General features: G+C 45.5%; 1 protein-coding gene across 1 annotated transcript in view; it reads left to right on the top strand.

Moving 5' to 3' along the window:
- LOC147855355 (uncharacterized) overlaps positions 1–22,202 on the top strand; it is an 85,647-nt gene that overhangs the window by 43,716 nt on the left and 19,729 nt on the right. The window lies entirely within an intron of this gene.

Here is a 22,202-nt window from a genome sequence, read left to right as displayed (position 1 = left end):
GTAAAGAATGCGTTCCTGCAAGGTGACCTTGAGGAACAGGTGTACATGGTACAACCTCCCGAATTTCACTATGGAACGAACTCCTCGGCAGTATGCCGACTGAAGAAGTCCCTTTACGGACTGAAGCAAGCCTCGCGTGCCTGGAACGCGAAGATCATGCAACAACTGTGTCGGATGGGCTTCGTCACGTCAAAATCGGACTCTTCCTTGTTCATCCGGAAAGGTCGACTCGGACCGGTTAGTATTTTACTATATGTTGATGACTTGGTCATCACCGGCATCGACCTACGTGAAATCGACCGCGTGAAGCTCCAGCTTGCGGCATCGTTCGACATGAAGGATCTGGGGGACCTTCATTACTTCCTCGGGATCGAAGTTATCCGTACCCCCAAAGGCATATTGATAAGCCAACGTCATTACGTGCTGAGTATGCTCTTCAAATTCGGGATGGCCGACTATAAGTCTGTCTCGACTCCTCTGGACAGAACCTTCAAGCTTCCTCCTGATACGGGAAAGGTATGCGACCCGACGAGGTTTCGACAAATTTTCGGAAGCCTCATATACTTGACCATCACCCGACCCGACCTCAATTATCCGGTCGGAGTGATCAGTCAGTTCATGGCGCGACCTACCGAGGAGCACCTTCAGTGTGCGCAATGCATACTTCTGTATGTCAACGGCACTAAGGATCGGGGACTGCTATATCGGACCGGTGCAGCTGCGCAGTTAGTCAGCTACACCGATGCTGATTGGGCTGGTAACGCCACCGATCGCCGATCCACGTTTGGATACGCGTTCTCCCTCGGGAGTGCCACGATCGCGTGGAGTAGTAAGAAGCAGCCAACAGTTGCACTATCGAGCACCGAAGCTGAGTACCGAGGAGCAGCTATCGCGACATGCGAAGCCATATGGTTGAAGCGGCTACTTAAGGACCTGCAAGAGGAGGTGTCAGATCCGACGACGATCTACTGCGACAACCTCAACAACATCCAGCTCGCGAAAAACTCCGTTTTCCACGCACGGACCAAGCACATTGAGGTGCACTACCATTTCGTCTGTGAGCGTGTCCTTTCCAGTGAAGTCGAACTTCAGTACGTTCCGACGGATCGGCAGACTGCCGACATCTTCACTAAGCCCCTTGGTTTGGACAAGTTGCGGCAATTCTCCGGTGCGCTCGGATTGAGTCACCTCGACGTGCCAAACTTGAGGGGGAGAACAGTCCCGAACGACCAAGCAAAGCAGGAGGAAAGGAGCGGAGGCTGCGACACCGAGTCGGTTGACTCGGTTGTCCTGAACGACCAAGCAAAGCAGCAGGAAAGGAGCGGAAGCCGCGACACTGAGTCGGTTGACTCGGTTGTTGACTCGGTTGTTGACTCGGTTGTCGAGTTCGACTTCGGATCGGCTGAAGAAGCCGAGGGCGGACCCGCTGAAAAGTCCGAAAGCGGACATAAGGGGAGCAACCGAAGGAGAGAGCCGAAGCCAACCACGCATGGGGAAGATGACGCCACCAAGGGCGAGAAGACCGAAGACGAGTTGGAGACAGCCAACTCGGACAAGAGCGAAAACCGATCGGAGGTAGCCGAGTCGGTTCGGATGTTTGATTCAGACACGCTGAATCAACCGAGGCCCAAGCGGAAGAAAAGGCAGCAGGAGAAGCGTCAACACCGCAACAGCAGAAGAGCTGATAAGGGCCGCATGAGCAGACAAGCCGACCGGAAGAGTCGAAGCGCGCGGAGTCGAACAGGTTGAGGAGCGCGAGCGAGGCGTGAAGCCAGGAGGAACCGGAGCTGTGAGCCCGAGGATCCCGAAGAGCCTCGAGTTGAGCTTGAAGGGGAGTGTTGAGAGACAAGCTCAACATCGGCCGGATCGGCTGAAGAAGCCGAGGACCGGATCGGTTGGGACCGATCGGTTAGGCCGAGTGCGTAAACCGAGAGGCCGTTAGGAAAGATATTCCGTGAGGAATATATTTGGGAGTTAGTGTAGGAGCTCTTAATGAGCATTGAAGTACGGTCAGTACTTCGGTCAGTCCTTCGAGGACTTGTATAAAAGTGTTCATGGAACACACATATGTATAGAGTAGTGAATCGAGATCTTTTGTTGTTGAATATAGTTCTTCTTTCTCTCTTTGTCTCTCCCGAGTATATTGCGTAAGCTCAAGCTCTCCATTAAACCTGAGTTTTCTGTCTTCTATTCGGTCTTCATACTTGCTTCCGCACGCTACTTTCTACATACCGGTTAATAGAACCGTCGGCGTTGTACTTTACCCTGTATATCCACTTGCATCTGATCGGTTTACAGTGACGAGGAGGGTCAACCAGATCCCATGTCTTGTTGACATCAAGTGCCTGCATTTCTTCCTCCAGAACGGTGTCGTGAAGATCCGTCACTACGCGCGGATCGTGAGGTGTAACCGTCGGGGTTCTGGACCAGAAGGATTTAGAGTCGATACAAGCTTTGGCGAGAAAGTACTTAAGATAGATTGGGAAAGAGAGAAGTTGAGATTAAACGATTGAGAAAGATTGATTGAAGTTTTATCTTTGGATTTAAGAAACAAGTTACACCATTAATTTGATAACGAATTTCTTCCTCTTAATTTTCATAAAAAAAAACCATGTTTTTTCTCCTCCCCCTTCCCTCTTTTATAGATGCTCTCATGCATATGATGCATGTGAGGGTACAAGACATGCATAAATTGCATGTTTGCCATTTGACGCTTATGTATTACATGTGGTGCATGATAACCATGTCACTCATTTTAGCTCTCATGTATGAGAATTTACATGTAAAAGTATAATGATAGAAATATAATTTCAACTAAATAGCATGGCTTAATGGTAAGCCAATTGACCCCTAACTTGGAGGTGCAAGGTTTGAATCCTTACTTGCCCTCCTTGTAGATGTAAATATGTATATATATTTATTTATCTAGTCGTCGGACGCCGGTTCGCCGGATACCGTCGATTACCGGTGCCTCGCCGGATGCCGAATCACCGGCTCCATCGCCGGTCCGGTTTTGGTTGGCCAAAACCCTTTACAAGTAGCTAGCCCACCTCCACTCTTAGTTCAAGTTACCTTGAACTCTCTATGCTCCACACATAGACACAAAGATAATACCTATTGCTCCACCTTATATATGATGAGAGTTGTATTTGTCGTGCCTATGTGGGATATCTCACAATTTTCTCTTTTCCTTTCACAAACTTTATACCCTCATATCTTGACATTTAGTTGTCCGTTTCTCGTGTAATAAAGTGCATTCGAAACCTCCATCATTTTGTACTTAGATATTAAATCTATTTAAAATGTTATCTTTACAATTATTGTACTATGTGATTCATACTCGATTTCGTACGTTTTATGGGATTTTCACACAATTGCCGAAAATCTTCACGACAACGGCCCCCACCAAACCGCACGTCCTCCGGTACGTGCCAAGAAGAGAAGAAATGAGATTTCGGCTACGATGATCAATTAGATTCCTCCATGTCTTCATTTTCATCCGGCCTATTATGTTCATCGATGAGGTAATCGAGGTCAGGATCCTTGTCTTGTCTTTTCTTGAAAATCTTTACTCTTTTTCCCGCAATGGGTACGGCCAACCTTGATCCGTCTAGTTCCGCAAGGTGGTATGTGACATTATCGTTGGCACTTGTCACCACATACGGCCCGAACCATCTTCTTGCGAAATTCCTTGTTGTACTGTGTTGATTGTCAAGGGTGCTGTCATAAACCAAAACCTAATCCCCTTCTTCAATCTTCTTGGGACGAAGTCGATGCGTGTTGTCGAACCGAACTTTGTTCTTTACTCGGCCGCCTTCATCATCTTTCGCGCTTTTTCTAAATCTTCAGGTCTTCTTTCAAGTTTCCTTATCCGCGCCGCTAATAACTCTTCTCGGCTCATCTCGATCTCCCACGGTATCGCTACCCATGAGGCGATCGTCCTTTCGATGGGCATAATCGGCTTTTATCCATACATAAGCTCTGTCGGCATATACCTTGTCACCGAGCTAGGTGTCATTCTATCGGCCCACAAGGCATAGGGTAATAGTCGTGGCCAATTCCCGACTCGACCGTTGCATGCTCGTACGATGGTTTTAACGATAGGTCCATGCCCTCGCTCGATCTTCCCATTTGATTCCGGATTGTAGGCAGTCGTGAGGGAGAGCTTCACGCCTAGTCTTTCAAAGAGCTCCGTCGCTTCGTGCGCGTCCAACTCCCCTCGGTCGGCCACTATCTTCCCTACACATCCATATCGGCAAACAACATCTTCAAGTAGAAATTTGCAAACAGCTGAAGTCATCTTATTTGTCAAGGCTCGTCCTTCCACTTGATTTGTCAAGTCTTCCCTTGCCAGCGCTAAGTACTTCATTTGTCCCACTCCCATTGGCATCGAGACCAGATCCACCATCCATTTGAAGTGTATGGTGAGTGGGTATGTCGGCTTTAACTCATCACGATGACGTATATTTGAATATACTTGGCAAGTTTCGCATGTGGACACGAAATGGAGTACATCTTTGTACATGCTTGGCCACCAGTACTTCTTCAACTTTTCAAACGTCACCCATGTTCCTCTATGACCTGCCCAAGCACTCTCGTGGAATTCGGTCATCAGCGTCTCTTGCTCTTCTTTCTTTACCAACACTCGACGTGGTATTCCTGTCCTTCTTTTTGGATGTCGCCAAAGGAATCCTCCCTTCAAGAAGTATCGGTAAGCTTTCTTTCGGATTCGTAGGGCCTCCTCCTTTGTCAACGAAGCATCTGTCGTCAATGTTCTTAGGAATCTACCGATGAGTAACCATTCTCCTTCGTACTCGTTCTCGTTGAAGGCGTGGAGGGTTTGCGTGTCTTGGTCTTCCGCCGACAATCGAGCCATCTTGAAGAAGTCGAGGGCGACATCTTCATCTTCCGAAACCATGTTACTTTCATTTGAAAATCTTGCCCTTGACAGCATGTCAACCATGGTGTTCTTCTTCCCTGCAATGTGATGGATCTCTGGGTTTAAAGACTTGATGTAGGCGATCCACCTTAGCATAGCAAGATCTGGGGTCGCACATCCCGAGACCATTCTGAGAATTGGGAGACAATCTGTCTCTATTATCACTTCTGACCCGATCAGGTAATCTTTGTCCGTCTTGACTGCCGACACAATACCCCAAAGTTCCCGCTTGACTTGGGCATATCTTTGTTGCCGTTCGCTGAGAAGCTTTGCTCCGAACCGGACGACATATCGCGCATTATCTTCACCTTCTTGATTGATGACCCACCCGATTCCGGTTGGGCTCGTATCTACAGTCACATAAATTGGTTTCCCTTCGGCATAGTCGGCCTTCCTTAGTGCCGGAGCTTCAAGAAGCAGTTTCTTTAATCTTCGCATCGCCTCTGTGTGCTCGTCTCGCCATTCGAACTTTATTCTTTTCTTTAGTAGCCCATATAACGGTTCAGCGACATGAGCGTAGTGAGGAATCCATATATGATAAAACGCGCACGCTCCAAGGAACCTTCGAACCTCTGTTTGGTTTTCGCATTCTTCTTTCATGTCTTGGATTGTGTTCACTTTGGATGGCGAGGGCTTCCGGCCGTATGCTCGACACAAGTGACCTACCACCAAGATCTCCGGTTGCCCGAATGCAGATTTTTCTCCCGAAAATGTCAAATTCGCATCTTCGAGCCTTTGAAGCACCTTCTCGCAATCTTTCATATGATCCGCAACGAACTTTCTACAACCTTCCTTATCTTTCGATTCATCTTTCTCCTCATCCGAACATCCTTTTATCGGAATATCATCCAAGAATGGCATCGTGATGTCCGGAATGCAATCCTTCAAGACTTTATTCATGGCATTCACCATATGAGCCACCGAGTTCGTTGCGCCTTGGGGTAAGGTACACATCCGCACAAGCCTGATCGGAGTCCTCATGGTTGTAATGTCCCGACTGTCGATCGCCAATTGGAATTGGTCATATCCGGAGTAGAGATCGCCAATGCAGTAGATGGACCGACCCGCAAACGCTTCGGCAAATTCGTCCACGCTCGGACCGATTCCGGCATTTCGAATTGTCACCTTGTTGACGGGTTGAAGATCTTGGATGAATCGCAATGATCCATTCTTCTTCGGCACCGTGAACCACCTATTGGCATAAGGAGCATTCGATGGTTCTAGAATTCCCATACTCACCTTCTCCTTTAAGAGCTCGATCAGCTTCGGAAGGTGTGCTCTCGGAACCGGTAGCGGTTTCAAATTCCAAGGCACATGAGGCACCATGAAGATCACCATCGGCTCTATAACCTTTGGGTCGGCGCATCCGATTTCTCGTGGGAAGAATGCGAAAGCCTTCCCATGTCTCTCAAGCATATCGCGAAACATTCACTCCTCTTCAGGGAGAAGGAAATCCTCCTTTCCAACTCGTAGCTTCCCCTTCGTCTCTTTGGTGGAGACATGACCTATCTTCTTCGGATCTCTTAAGCTTGGATCATTAGCGACTTCCTTCATCTTTTGCCAACTATCTTCCGGTAGCGGAACCGCAACTGGCTTGATCTTCTTATCCACCGTTTTATATTTCGTGTTGATGTTAGCTTCCTTCATCAAGATGCCACGATGGTATTCATCGATGATAGCGTACATGATGACAGAGTTAACCGAAATCACGCGTTGGTTGTGAAGATAGCTCAAGTCCACGACGTCCTCAATTTCGCCAATGGTGTCGTTAAATGAGGCTTCTTCCATAATATGAGTCACAAACTCTCCTTCTTCTATTATGTTCTCTTCTTTCAGCATCTTCTCGAATTCTTGTATCCGGCGCTTGTGCTTCTTGTCGGGTAGTACTAGTTTACATGCGCCACTAGGTGTGACACATGTTGCTTCTCCTTGCAATCCACACACTCTTCTTTCTTGTGGGGTCTTGTGATTGCTCGGACTATTTGTGCCCCATGCTTCAATAGTCCGCTCTAAAAATCCGAGGATTTGCCTCCGAGACTATCTCAATTCCTTTCATGATAGGCTCGCACCGTTAGGAATTGGACCGATCTTTGGTTGTCAAGACTCTTTATTCGTGCGAAGGCTGCTCCATTATCGAACACTTTGGTCTCCATCCGAGATGATGTGATATAAGGTTGCCCTAGGATGACAGGATGTGACGCCGATTCTTGTACGAAGAAGTGTTGATCCATCTCCACATCCCCGATCGTGACTTTGACATTGGGACAAGCTCCATACAAATCCTCCGTAGACTTTGTCGCCGCGCGAATCTTCCATCCGTGGTTTGTATTGATTGGCCATCTTCCTTTTTTGTAGAAGTCGGTTGACATGAGGTTAATCTCCGAGCCGTGGTCGATCAAGGCTACCACGGTCTCTTTCTTCTCCCCGATCTTCACCAGCGTCTCCGTTGTCGCTCGTGCCCAATGAGGTCAAGTATAGTGGCTATCCACCATATCTTCATCAACTTCGTCTCTTGCCATCGTTATGGCATTCGTTTTTGCTTTTTGCGGCTTCTCTTCTTCCTCGTCTGATTGTTGTCTCTTTCTCTTTACAAGGTCCACGATCGTGTCATGGAACTCCTTCTTCGTAATGCCAAGCAATTCCCTCAAGGACAAAGTTACGTGGCTATCAAGAACTCGTTCTTCGAGAATCTTCTTTAGGTCCGTCGTCTGCTCTATGTCCGACCTTAGCTTATAGGTAGGAATAGTCCTTGTCCTCCGAGCAGGGTCTTCGACACCAACCTTCACGGGCCGAACCGTTTCTTCAACTCGTATGCTCGGCTCCCCTTTTCGGCTTGATTCTCGTTCCTCCGTTTGTAATGGTTGACTCGTCTCCGCATCGTCCTTCTTTTTCGCATTCCTTGTTTCATGTCTTTTTAATGGCCCTTGCTCTTCTATTCTCTTTCTCTTTTCTTCGACGAACACCTCGTGGTTGTCGCACATCACCTCTGCGATTATGGTGTTGTCGTCCACCGGATCCGACCACCCGGTTATGCTTTGCACGCTTCGGTCTGCAAGCTCTACCTCGTTCGATGTGACTTTTCCCTTCTTCTCATATTCGAGAACGGAAGTCCAAAACTTTGCTCCCGCTCTAGCAGCTTCAGTCTTGTCTTTCCCGACTCTTATTCCGGTCGACGCAGCATAGTGCATCGCATCCACATGAGTCGCATCGGCATCCTCCATAGATTTCTTCATTCCTCCTCTTCCGAAATTCACCCGTAGGGGTCTTCTAGTCTCGCTTGAGCATGTTGTCCTCTATGTATACGATATTTTGTCGAATCGCCTCTCGAAGGCTCGCACAATCCCTTCTCATGCAGTCCATGCTATCGCACCACACGCATCTAAAGGGTTCTTTTCCTTTAGGGCCCCGACGATTCATGTTGGCTAGAGTGACCTTCTCGAACTTCTTCGCTAGCTCTTCAATGATGTCGTCATCAATCTTCTTTTCTTCCACGTTACTTTGACTTGGCGGCTCAGCTACTTTCGGCGGTCTTGCTTTCTCTGTGTTAGTCGGTCCCGTCAAGTCGGTGTCATCAACCCATTGGCGACGCTTGTCGAGCCTATTGCATGCCCGCTTCACCGCGATCCAGTCCGCTATGAGCCCATTTGCTTGGGTATCATCTTCGAGAAGAGTCCCCAACTCCCGTCTATCCTTTATGTCCACGGCCTTCAAGAAGTACAAAGTCTTGTCCTCTTCAAGCAACACTTGGTCCGTATTGGGGAGACGACTAAACATCTGGTTGAATTCGTCGTACACCCTCGAGACGCTCATCTTCTTATTCTTCTTCTCTATCCACTTCATCAGGGCATGTCGAGTCATCCTCGTTGAGTCTTCAGTCACGAACTCCGCTAGTATCGTTTTCTCGAACTCGGACCATGTTGTCTTACCTTCTTGAAGCTCGATGACGCGTCTTTGGATGTTGTTGGCGACAACTCTCTTGAAGCTTGCGATTTGGCGTGCCTCGGACACGTCCCTTTGATTCATCTCCCTTTTATATGCATCAAGGAACTTCGTAACGTTCCTTCCATCGAATTGGCCCTCGAGCTCTATGACACGATCGACAGCCTTCTCCACGCTCGCATCGTTGTCCCGAGATCTCATCATTTGCTCGACGATTAGCATCATCCTTTCGAGCTCTCCCGCTTAGTTGCTTGAGGACGCCATCTCCAAGTATTAATCTCGACTTGATCCTTCCTACGGCCTCGTTCACGTCGGGTTCACCACTTAATTATGTCGTGAAGATCCGTCACTACGCGCGGATTGTGAGCCGTAACCGTCGGGGTTCTGGACCAGAAGGATTTAGAGTCGATACAAGCTTTGGGGAGAAAGTACTTAAGATAGATTGGGAAAGAGAGAAGTTGAGATTAAACAATTGAGAAAGATTGATTGAAGTTTTATCTTTGGATTTAAGAAACAAGTTACACCATTAATTTGATAACGAATTTCTTCCTCTTAATTTTCATAAAAAAAAACCATGTTTTTTCTCCTCCCCCTTCCCTCTTTTATAGATGCTCTCATGCATATGATGCATGTGAGGGTACAAGACATGCATAAATTGCATGTTTGCCATTTGACGCTTATGTATTACATGTGGTGCATGATAACCATGTCACTCATTTTAGCTCTCATGTATGAGAATTTACATGTAAAAGTATAATGATAGAAATATAATTTCAACTAAATAGCATGGCTTAATGGTAAGCCAATTGACCCCTAACTTGGAGGTACAAGGTTTGAATCCTTACTTGCCCTCCTTGTATATGTAAATATGTATATATATTTATTTATCTAGTCGCCGGACACCAGTTCGCCGGATACCGTCGATTACCGGTGTCTCGCCGGATGCCGGATCACCGGCTCCATCGCCGGTCCGGTTTTGGTTGGCCAAAATCCTTTACGAGTAGCTAGCCCACCTCCACTCTTAGTTCAAGTTACCTTGAACTCTCTATGCTCCACACATAGACACAAAGATAATATCTTTTGCTCCACCTTATATATGATGAGAGTTGTATTTGTCGTGCCTATGTGGGATATCTCACAATTTTCTCTTTTCCTTTCACAAACTTTATACCCTCATATCTTGACATTTAGTTGTCCGTTTCTCGTGTAATAAAGTGCATTCGAAACCTCCATCATTTTGTACTTAGATATTAAATCTATTTAAAATGTTATCTTTACAATTATTGTACTATGTGATTCATACTCGATTTCGTACGTTTTATGGGATTTTCACACAATTGCCGAAAATCTTCACGACAACGACACGCCAATTTCCGTCCTTGACTCATCGTTTCCGGTTTCAAATTCCGGCATCTTCTTCTTCTCCCTCTCTTTGCGTGTGAACCGTCTCCTCGGTTCCTTGCGCGGGGAGTGCACGGCAAAGTCTCCACTACTCGTTGGTTCCTCATCGGACTGGTCAGAGTGACTCGGTCTCTCGTTCGGCCCGCTCAACCGGAATGATTCCGAACTCTCATCCTGAGTCCACACTTCATCATCCTCTACCTGGGCCGGTTCAGGCTCACTAGCCTCATCCTCCGGCATCGGGTCAAATTCGGAAGTCGGAGTTGGTAAGGAGTACCACGATGCCGATTCATCAAACTCGACATCTCGACTAACTCGGACTTGCCTTGTCCGGGGGTTATAACACTTATAACCCTTTTGCTCTTGAGCATAGCCGACTAGGATGCATTTTTCCGATTTTGCATCCAGCTTCCTCCGCTTCTCATCCGGTACATGCACATATGCAATGCTACCGAAGATCTTAAGGTGTCTCAAATTCGGCTTCCACCTTGTCACCGATCCAGTTCTGGATGTAGACAGCCGTTCGGACTGCCTCCGCCCAGTAGAATTTGGGCATGCTCTTCTCCTCCAACATTGCCCTTGCTGCATCAATAAGTGACCGGTTCTTCCTCTCGGCAACACCGTTCTGTTGTGGTGTGTATCTGCAGCTGAACTCTCGCCGAATTCCCGTTTGCTGCAGATAACTGTTGAATTGGCCGGAAAAGTATTCTTTCTCGCCATCCGACCGTAGGCATTTGATCTTCCTCTCCGATTCCCGTTCCACCATGCTTTGGAGACTCCGCAAACACTCGAAGACTTCACTCTTCCGCTCAATGAGGTAGATCCATGTATGCCGCGTATAGTCGTCGATGAAGGAGACGAAATATCAACTCCCACCAAGACTAACATTCTATGCCAGTCCCCACACATCCGAATGGATAAGGTCGAACTTGTTACGGCTCCGGTTACGTTCGGTAGGGAATGGAAGCCGGTGTTGCTTCCCGAGTTGGCAGGCTTCACATACTTGGGCCTTTTGGCCGCTGAACTTCGGCAAACCGAAAACAACTTGTTTCGCTTGCAGGTCTTGAAGCCTCCGGTAATTGACGTGGCCTATCCGATTCGACCTTCTATCCTTTTGCAAACAGAGCGGTGCTGACGTCATTGGTGTCGAGGATAAACATCCTCCCGTCTCTGCGCCCTTGCACAATAATCTGGCCCTCTTCCTCGATGAAGCACCCGAGGTGCGTAAACCGCACTTGCATCCCTTGGTCGACGATCTGTCCAACCGACACCAAGTTCTTCGTGATTGTCGGAACGTGTAATACGTTCATCAGCTTCCCCTTCTGTCTAACGTGGCTCAAAGGAACTTCTCTGACGTGCACAATTGGGTGAGGAGTGTCGTCTCCGGTTTCGACTACTCCTGGTTGATCCGGTTTCTCCAAAAAAGAGAACCACTCTTTGTGGCTCGTCATGTGGTTCGACGCACCAGAATCAACATACCACACTTCCTCCGATTTGGAAGTGATCTTCTTCATCGAGTTCGCCTCGTGCTTCATCAGCAAGGCTAGCCCGTTACCGTTCTTGGATCCTCCCGATCCCTTCGCGTAGTGCGAGCTTTGTCGGCCATCCTTGCCGGCCTTGCCGAATCCGGATTTGTCCGAATCAGCGCATTTTCTCCAGCACTCGCTCTCTCTGTGGCCCTTTTTGCCACAGTATTAGCATTCCGTTGCAGATTTGTCTTGCCGGCCTCCGGCACCGCCTTGACTCCCCCTACCTGTGGAAGTCCCGAAACTGCTGTCGACATGTTCTCTGTGCCTTCGTTCTTGCTCTTGCCGGCCGCCTCCATTGCGTGCCGACCCGCCTCGTCCACCACGCCCACGGGACCGATCCACCTCCGTGTACAGCATCCGGTTGTCCGTGGGTGCGCTAGTTGACGCACCGGCATGGTTCTCCTCTACAAGGAGCATCGACTGTAAGTCGAAAAATGACGGCATATTCTCCCTTGTACATACCGCCGCTCGGAACGCTCTGAACTTAGACGCCAGGCCCCCAAGACAGACCTGTACCTTCTCGTCTTCCTCTACGGTAACATTGATAGAGGCAAGCGAGTCACAGATCTCTTTGATCCGGGCCGTGTAATCCGCCACCGACATGTCCTTCTGTTGGACATTGCTCAACTCCTATCGGAGTTGAAGCTTCAGGGCTGTAGTGCTCGCGGTGAAAACCTTCTTCAGGTTCCCCCAAGCCTCCTTCGGCGTCTTGGCGTCTCGGATGTGGCTCAGCAGCTGGTCTCCGACACTGGACGCGAAGCTGTACATCACTCTGCTTGCCGATTGTTCCCACACTGGGAAGTCCTTATGTGCCGCATCAGGTGTTGTTTCGTTGGCTCCTTCGACAAAACTCCAATAGCCATGCCCAAGCAGGTATTGGTGCATCTTATACGACCAAGATGCATAGTTGGATCTGTCGAGTTTCTCCACAGGGAGCGAGCTAGCCATCCCTCTATCCATCACTTCTCTGTCTGCTATTTTACGACCTGTTAGGGTTTGCTTTCAAGCGTTTGTCGGCTGTAGAGGAGGTTCTCAACCCTCGCGCTTTGATACCATGAAAACGATTACTTGCGGAAGCGTTAGAAAACAGAGAACGTAGGAATATACAGAGTACACGGGAGACACAAAGAGAGCAGAACGTAAAAACTATATTCAAAAACGATATATTCACTCTCTGTGTCTTACAACTGTGCTCAGTAGCACTATTTATACAAGTCCTCGTGGGACTGACAGAAGTACCGCGTACCTCAATGCTCACACAAGCATCTGACACTCACTACGAAACAATAACTGCCTAGTAGTCTAAACTAATATTAGGCCTCCGGTTACCATCTGGATCCGGCTAACCGGTTCCCCAGCTCACCGGCTCTGTTTCTCACCGGCTTACCGATCCGCCTCGCTTGCCGGCTCAGGCTTACCCAGCCGATCCGGCTCCAGTTGAGCTTGCCTCTCAACAGTCACTTATAACTTAGGTAGTAAGTAGAGAAGTAGAAGTGTAGAAGAGTGAGTGTAGTGCAGAGAGTTGTAAGAACAAAAAACAGAAAACTGACGAGAGCGAGTTGAGCTTTGCGTGTAATGAAGTAGAAGCTTTTTGGACTGTGCAGAGGTAAGCCTCCTTCCCCTTCCCCCTTTCTGTCTTGAGCACTAAACGATCCAGCACATCACGATCTGTTGTGCACATAGAAGAGCCATAGCGCCTTCATAACATGGTATCAAAGTAGAGTTGCTCGTAAAGCATATTAGAATAGTACAGAGATCTGAGAAGTTTGTTTCTAGTTGCTGATATGAATCAGAGAGAGTTGTCTGTGAAGTTAACCCTAATTGAAAGAGAAAATGGCTGTAGAGAATGCAAGCCAAATAGTTACAGAAAAACTGGATAAAAACAATTTCTCGGCGTGGAAATTCAAAATGACAAACTTCCTTATGGGGAAAGGATATTGGGATTATATTGAAGGAGACCTAGAAGAGGCTCCAGAGATCCTTAAAGAAAATGCATCTGCTGCACAGATAAAAGCATTTAAGGAATGGAACCAAGGGGCAAGAAAGGTATTGCATTGGGTCTCACTTAGCATCTCAGATTCGATGCTTGGACACATACAGGATGTTATGCTTCCAAAAGAAGCTTGAGACAATTTGGTAAAACTGTTTGCAGTGAACACAAAGGCTAGAAAGCTTCAGGTGAAGACTGAGCTAAATACCTTGGAAAAAGGTAAGATGTCAGTGAATGAGTATGCTCTGAAAATAAAGAGCATATGTGAATCACTTGCTTCTATCAATGTGAAGGTAGAAGATGATGATAAGGTGGAAATATGCTTAAGAGGCTTAGGACCTCAATATAAAAGCTTCAAAACATCTATTCTTACGAGGGATGGCATCCCAAGTTTTCTAGATCTGGTTTCAATGCTTGTAGTAGAAGAAAGAAATCAAATGGATGATGTAAACAAAGGAAACTCGGAGAATGAGGGGCAAGCCCTCTACAATAGTGTTGGAAGAGGCCGAGGAAGAGGCCATGGAAGATTTGGTTCAACTAGAACCAACAACAACAGTTATCAAGGAAGAGGACAACAGGTTACAAGTGGAAGAAACAACATCAGAGGCAGGGGGAGCAATCGAGGAAGAGGTAAACAAACCTATTTGAATGATGATGGCTATTGGTATTGTGGAAAACCAGGCCACATACAAGTTGAATGCTATAAAAAGCAAAATGATGAGAAAAGAGGGAAGAGACAACAAAATAATTATGCCTCAACTTGTGTAGACTGTGATAAAGATGGTGCATTTGTGATGCAACATGAAACAGCAGCAGTGGCTGAATGTTCACAAATATGTAATGAAGAATTTATGTGGTATGTAGATTTTGGGGCATCTAATCATATGACAGGACATAAAAACTGGTTTGAAAGTCTAAGAGAACCAGAGGTTCTTGGTTATGTACAGACAGGTGATAATACTACTCACCAAATAGAGCATGCTGGAGATATCCCATTGTGGGAAGAAAAAAGGAAAAACAAAGTATATGTTGAATGTTATGCATGTTCCAAACCTTGCAAAAAATCTGATTTTTGTTGGACAGATAGTAGAGCAAGGAATGCAAGTGAAGTTTAAGCAAAGTGGATGCTTCATAGAGAAAAATGGAAAGCTCATTGCAAAAGGAAAACAAGAAGGAAGGATGTTTGTGTTAGATGTGGATGTTTACAACCATGTTTACAGAAGGTATGAGTGTAATCTCAGAAGTGGAAATGTGGCATAAAAGAATCGGTCACATAAGTATGCAAACATTGAAAAATATGTTGAGGAAAGATGTAGTGGATGGACTGCCTAAGTTGAAAGACTGTGAGATGGGAAAAATATGTGAAGCATGTCAATATGGAAAGGAAAACAAGTTGTCTTTCCCTCATGAAAGACATGTAAGCAAAACTTAGTTGGATTTGGTACATATAGATGTATGGGAACCAACAAAAAATGCATCAATTAGTGGATGTAAGTTTTATGTAACTTTCATTGATGATTGCTCAAGGAAAACATGGGTTTACTTCATGAAAGAAAAAAGTGAAGTATTTGATTGCTTTCATAAGTTTAAATGTATGGTGGAAAAGCAAGCTGGAACCAGAATAAAATGCCTAAGATCTTATGGAGGAGGAGAATACTTCTCAAATGAGTTTTCTGAGTTTCTATGTAATCAAGGGATAAGGATAAGGAGACAGTTTACATGTAGATATACTCCACAACAAAATGGAGTTGCTGAGAGAAAAAACAGAACTTTGGTGAACATAGCAAGAGTCATGATGACAGAAAAAAATATGTCATTGTATTACTGGGCAGAAGCTGTAAACACAACAAACTACATTCTAAATAGGTGTATAACATCTAGAGTACATGAGGTAACTCCTAAAGAATGCTTCTATGGAAGGAAACCTAGCTTAGGACACTTGAAAGTGTTTGGATGCCTTGCCTATGTCCATGTACCTGCTGAAGTGAGAAGTAAGCTTGATCCAAAAGCTGAAAAATGTATTTTTGTTGGATATTCAGAGGAGCAAAAAGGGTATAGATGCTATAACCCTTTGACAAAAAAGATTGTGGTAAGTCGGGATGTAATATTTGATGAGTTGAGCAGCTGGTACATCCCAAAAGAGAATGTAGAAACTGATGAAGACTGTGAAAATGAAGACAGAGAAAAATCTGAAAATGGAAGAGATTGCCATGGAAATGGAGGCAATGTTGGACAACAAAGTTCAACATCAATGGAATGTACTGGACCATCTGGAAGCTCATGTAGTAAGTCTGAATCTAATGCAAAAAAGCATTTTTTACATCCATATGATGCAGAACCTATCTTTTGGCTGCACCTATAGCAAGTATTGTTCTCAATGTTGCCATCTTTGCAATCGGTGCAAATGTTTCATCATAATCAATTCCATGCATCTGGGCATATCCCTTTGCCACAAGTCTTGCTTTATGTCTACTAACATTTCCATTTGAATCATGCTTTGTCTTGTAGACCCATTTGCAACCTACCACATTTTTTCCTTTTGGTAACTTTACCAAATCCCATGTCCTGTTTTCAGCCAATGCATCTATTTCTTCTTGCATTGCATTCACCCATTTTTTCTCAGCTTTTGCTTCATCAAAGTTGTTTGGATCAGGGATTTGTACCACTTTAGACATGTATGCATAATGCATAGCCGTATATGTGTCATAGCCAAATCTTTCAACAAACTTTTTTTGTCTATCTGATCTTCTTAGTTTCTGATTTGCATCCGTCATTGCCCTTTCCATACCAAGGATTTTCAAGGATCCTATACCAAGCTCATCATCCAATGATGTATCTGAATCTACATCTTCCATGTTTCTAGATCCATCATCAAGCATTTCATACTCTGGCATCTTCTGTTTTCCCTTTCTATCATCATATTTTTTTGTGTCTTGCATGTTTTCCACTTGTTTTGAAGACAAGAAGCATCCAGAATATGTATGTAGGCTGAAAAAGGCTCTCCATGGACTGAAACAAGCACCGAGAACATGGCACAGGGAACTTTCAGAATCTCTGAAAAAAAAAATCTTTCAAAATGTCAAAGGTTGATCCATCATTATATATAAAGAAGATAAATGATTGCATTGATTTGATCTTGATATATATTGATGATCTAATCATTGGAGGTGATTCTATGGAAGAGATAAGTAAGTTGAAGGAAAATCTGGAAATGCAATTTTAGATGAAGGATTTGGGAGAGTTGAGATACTTTCTTGGCATTGAGATGATAAGATCTGAGAGTGGTATATATATGTTGCAAAAACAGTATGCAACAACTATGTTGAAGAAGTATGGTACACTTGGATGCAAACCTATTGGTATACCACTAGATAAGAACTGCAAATTGAGGGTTGATTTGGGAGCCAAAATAGAATATGTAAACATGTACAGGTCTATGGTGGGCAACCTCATATATTTGACCATAACAAGACCTGATTTGAGTTATGTTGTTGGATTAGTCAGCCAATTTATGCAACAGCCAACAAAGCCACATTTGGACTACATAAGAAGAATTTTGAGGTACGTAAAAGCTACTCAAAACTATGGATTGTTTTACAGGGCTGATCTGGACATAAAGCTGGAAGGATATATAGATGTTGATTGGGCTGGAAGCCAAACTGACAGAAGATCCACAAGTGGATATATGTTTACATTGGGAAGTGCAACCATTTCATGGAGTAGCAAGAAACAAGCTATTGTTGCACTATCAAGTACTGAAGCTTAATATAGAGGAACTGCAATAGCTACCTGTAAAGAGGTAAGGATCAGAAGATTGCTTTTTGATTTGGGAGAGTATATAGATGCTGCTGTCACAATTTGGTGTGACAATATGAGCAGCATTCAGTTGGCAAAAAATCCAGTGTTCCATGCAAGAACAAAGCACATTGAAGTGCATTATCACTTTGTTAGAGAAAAAGTGATTGATGGAGAAGTGGATCTGTTGTATGTAAGTACAAATCAGCAAGTGGCTGATATTCTTATGAGGGATTGAGCATGGAAAAACATATACATTTTACAGACATGATGGGAGTTATAACCATCGGCATGGTAGCTGAAAAGCATGAAGAAAAGAAGATTCAACATGATCCAAAGAAAGGATAAGTTGAGCTTGAGGGGGAGTGTTGAGAAGCAAGCTCAACAAAGCTATGTGATGCTTATTCAGAAATAAGCTATAGTAGCTATTAGCTAATTAGCTACTAGTGGACATAAAGGTGAAACAACTATTTAGCTATGCACAGTTATTTAGCTACTGACATCTATTTACCTATAGACAACTAATTAATTACTGGCATCTAATTAGTTGCATATATGTCACTTATAACTTAGGTAGTAAGTAGAAAAGTAGAAGTGTAGAAGAGTGAGAGTAGTGCAGAGAGTTGTAAGAACAGAAAACAGAAAACTAACGAGAGCGAGTTGAGCTCTGCGTGTAAATGAAGTAGAAGCTTTTTGTATTGTGCAGAGGTAAGCCTCCTTCCCCTTCCCCCTTTCTGTCTTGAGCACTAAACGATCCAGCACATCACGATCCGTTGAGCACACAAAAGAGCCGTAGTGCCTTCGTAACAAGGAAGAGGGCCGAATCATCACGCAAGGGTGTCGGGATGGGAGGGTGTTCATCCTCGACACCAATGGCGTTGGCACCGCTTTGTTCGCAAAAGAACAGAAAGTCGAGTTGGATATCGACTTGTGGCACAAGCAGATCAACCACGTCAACTACCCGAGCCTTCAAGACCTGCAATCGAAACAAGTTGTTTTCAGATTACCAAAATTCAGTGGCCGGAAGGCCCAAATTTATGAAGCTAGCCAACTCGGGAAGCAGCACCGGCATCCATTCCCCACCAAAAGAAACCGGAGCCGTAACAAGCTCGATCTAATACATTAAGATGTATGGGGACCGACACAGAATGTTAGTCTTGGCGGGAGCCGATATTTCGTCTCCTTCATCGATGACTACATCCGGCGCACATGGATCTACCTAATCTAAAGGAAAAACGAACTTTCCGACTGTTTCCGGAACCAGCAAAGTCTTGTAGAACAAGAAACGGAGAGGAAGATCAAGTGCCTGCGGTCGGATGGTGGAAACGAATATTTTTCCAGCCAATTCAATAGTTATCTACAACAGAAAGGAATTCAGCGGGAATTCAGATGCTGATACACATCGAAACAAAACGGTGTGGCCAAAAGGAAGAAGTGGTCGATTGTTGAGGCGGCACGGGCAATGCTGGAAGTGAAGAGCATGCCCAAGTTCTATTGGGCCAAAGTGGTCCGGACAACCGTCTACATCCAAAACTGGATCAGGGATAAGGTGTCAGTGCATGAATTGTATTTATTTCGGGCGGAAGTCGAATTTAAGGCACCTTAAGATATTCGGTAGCATTGCATATGTGCATGTGCCAGATGAGAAGCGGAGAAAGCTCGACCCGGAGTCAGAGAAGTGCATCCTTGTAGGCTACTCACATGAGCAAAAGGGTTATAAGTGCTATAACCCCCGAACAAAACAAGTTCGAGTGAGCCGAGATGTCGAATTTGATGAGTCGGCATCATGGTACTCTCTATCGGCTCCGATGTCTGACTCTGACCCGATTCCAGAGGATGAGGCTAGTGAGCCCAAAACGATCCGGGCAGAAGAGGAAGAAGGATTCGGTACTCTAGATGAGAGTTCGATCTCATTCCGGCTAAGTGGGCCGAATGAGCTACTGAGTCGGAATGACTAGTTAGATGAAGAGCCGACGAGTAGTGGAGACTTAGTTGTGCTCTCCCCGTGCAAGTGTTGAGCAAGCAAGCTCAACCGGATCCGGATGGGCCGAATAAGCCAGAGCCGGATCGGCATCCGGAAACAATCGCTCAGATCGGGGAGACAGATCGGAGAGCCGGATTCAAGTGTGAATCGGAAGCCTAGTAGTAGCCTAGACTACTAGGTAATCCTTGTCTCATAGTTAGGGTCAGTCGCTCGTATGAGCATTGAAGTACATAATACTTCTGTCAGTCCTTTTGAGAACTTGTATAAATAGTGTTGTTTAGCACATTGTATGTACAGAGTTTACAGAGTGTTATTTTGAATTGAGTTTATATTCTGCTCTCTCTCTCTCTCTCTCTCTCTCTCTCTCTCGTGCGTACGCGTACTCTCTGTGTGTGTTGATTTTTCTTTTCATCTTCTGTTGTTATTCGGCTGAGCTAGTTTGTCAAATGCTTCCGCACGCTAACTTTCACATGGTATCAAAGCGCGAGGGTTGAGAACCTTTGCAGTCGACAGATGCTTTTGAAGAAAAACCCTAATATCCGGTAAGGACAGACAGAGAAAGGTATGGATAGAGGTATGGCGAGTTCACTTCCCACAGAGAAGCTCGATCAGAGCAACTACGCGTCTTGGTCCTTTAAAATGCACCAGTACCTGTTGGGACATGGATATTGGAGCTACGTGGAAGGAACCAACGAGGTGGCACTGGAGCCGACACACAAGGACTTCCCGGCATGGGAGCAAGGAGCAAGCCGAGTATTGTACTGCCTCACGGCATGTGTGCACGATCAAATGCTCGGCTACATCAAGGATGCAAAGACGCCGAAGGAGGCTTGGGAAAATCTTCGGAAGATTTTCGCCGTGAGTACCACAACCTGTAAGTTGCAGCTCCGGCAAGAGCAAAACAACATCTGGCAAAGAGATATGTCGGTTATGGACTACACCACCAAGATAAAGGAGATTTGCAACCCGCTATCGTGACGATTTTCGGCTACGGTGTGAAACCGAGTGAGACGAATAAACCAAGGATGTGCAACATTGCACATACACTTAGAAAATAAGCCTAAGTCCTACTGGCACTTGAGTTCATACAGAGGGTTGCAAGCAAGGTTTGAACCTTGCACCTCTACTATACAAGATGTCTGCCTTACCACTAGGACAACTATCATATCGTGTAGATTTTATGTATTTCCTTTTCATATACGAATTATAGACGAAACAACCATAGAAAACCATGTGCACAAAACCATGGTTCTAAACCCATGGTTTGTGTGACATAAGCAAAACCGTGTGCACAAAACCATGGTTTTAGCCCATCGTTTTGTGCATGTCACAATCATGGAAAGACCTATAAAAGCCTCTACTTGAGCTTGTGTAAGGGGGGCTTAATATGTGATATCACCAACACCACTATCATCAATATAATTATATTTGTCTTTATCTTCTTCATATTTTTCTAGTTCTCAACTGTACAATCTTTCTTCTTCTCAAGTGAACAAATTTCCTCTAATCTTACATTGATCGTCATCTCTTCGATAATCCTGCAAACATCCTCCCTAGTCCAAGACCCCGGTGGTCGCTCGAGTAGCACACGCACGCGTGAATCTTTGCGACATCATTTGGTGAACCCGACGTGAAGAGCAGCAGGGGAGGACGAAGATGGATGGCGAATATCTCATGGAGGCAATGTCAAATGGTGTGGACAAAGCTTTGAGGCTAGAGTACTTTTGTCGGGTGGTGTCTCAACTGATCTTCAAAGATGTAAAAGAGCTTCTAGAAGCTCATAATTTGTGGGCGACTTTCGAGAAGGCTCTATTGGAGGAATATGGCTATGAGAGACTGAAGGGACGAGATCTACACAACTTCGACCAATGGGTGACATCGGCGAAGACCCACCAAGGCACGACACAAGCATTCGTAGACTTCGAGCGTATTTTTTCTCAACTCTCGGAGCAGGAACAAAGATTGGTGGGGGTCGATAAGTTCCTTATGTTCGTGAAGTCAATCGATCGAATGGAAAGGATGGCCATCAGCCTCAAACTCGAAGAAGATGATGGTGCAAATAGCCTCATCGAGGATTGAAGCAAAATGGAAAGTGTATGCCGACTACATGATAAGGGGCGAGCCAGAATATCAACGACAACAAGACGGCCCATGAGGGATGATCGAAGAGGGGCGAGATGCAGCAACGCGCCACCAACAAAAGAAATAAAGCTTAAAAGGGAGACAAAACCGAGGCGAATGGTGATCGAGGAAGAAGAGACCTCCCAACAAATGCGGGTTAATGAAGTGGCAGATACAAAGGCTCAGGTTCGGTATGACGATACCGAGAGAGAAGGTGCGAAACAAGTCACCTTCTTGTCTTACGAAGAAACGACGGCCAAGGAGGAGGCCGATGACTCGAGGACGGCAAACGCCACTTCGAGGGAGGATAAATGTTTCGGAACACGCATTGTGTACGAAACATCAGGTGATGAAGGTGCAAGCATGAGAAAAGCTTGCATGATCGAGGGAGATAAAGTGTTTGAGTCCGATGTGATTGAGGAGGTAGCCATGACAAACAACATTGAGTCAGAGGTGGCTATGGACGAGTCGACGACGGATAGCCATGTCGACACTTTCTCCACG

The sequence above is a fragment of the Azolla caroliniana genome, unplaced genomic scaffold (assembly GCF_043228905.1).
Source record: "Azolla caroliniana isolate FFs.n. ecotype wild unplaced genomic scaffold, voAzoCaro1.0.p SCAF_14, whole genome shotgun sequence".
Taxonomy (NCBI): domain Eukaryota; kingdom Viridiplantae; phylum Streptophyta; class Polypodiopsida; order Salviniales; family Salviniaceae; genus Azolla; species Azolla caroliniana.
The sequence above is the reverse complement of the archived record's forward strand: the minus strand, read 5'-3'. Positions and strand labels throughout refer to the sequence as shown.